This window comes from Cariama cristata, unplaced genomic scaffold (genome assembly GCF_000690535.1).
Source record: "Cariama cristata isolate BGI_N322 unplaced genomic scaffold, ASM69053v1 scaffold13273, whole genome shotgun sequence".
In the NCBI taxonomy this organism is placed as follows: Eukaryota; Metazoa; Chordata; class Aves; order Cariamiformes; family Cariamidae; genus Cariama; species Cariama cristata.
The window spans coordinates 12,733-13,044 of record NW_009609002.1 but is presented as its reverse complement, the minus strand read 5'-3'; positions in this window follow the sequence as shown (position 1 = coordinate 13,044).

Here is a 312-nt window from a genome sequence, read left to right as displayed (position 1 = left end):
GTTTGTCCAAACAGAAGTGGCCTCTTTTCAGTCCTTATAAAATGTTATAAAAACCCTTTCAATTTGTTCATGTAACACCTTTGCCTCAGCACCATCCCATCTGAATTCTTCCACCAGCTCCCAGTTCTCTTTGACATCAAATTTACGTTTTTCAGTATTGCTTTTAAGTGTCCATGTGACGTATGAATCTACATCTTTAAAAAAAATAATAAAAATTTAGCCCTGTATAAGGTAAAATATACCTAGTTACCAAGTTGAAGAAATATCTGAGTTAACTTTAAATTAGCCCAGTATTGACAGAAGTCAATTAGC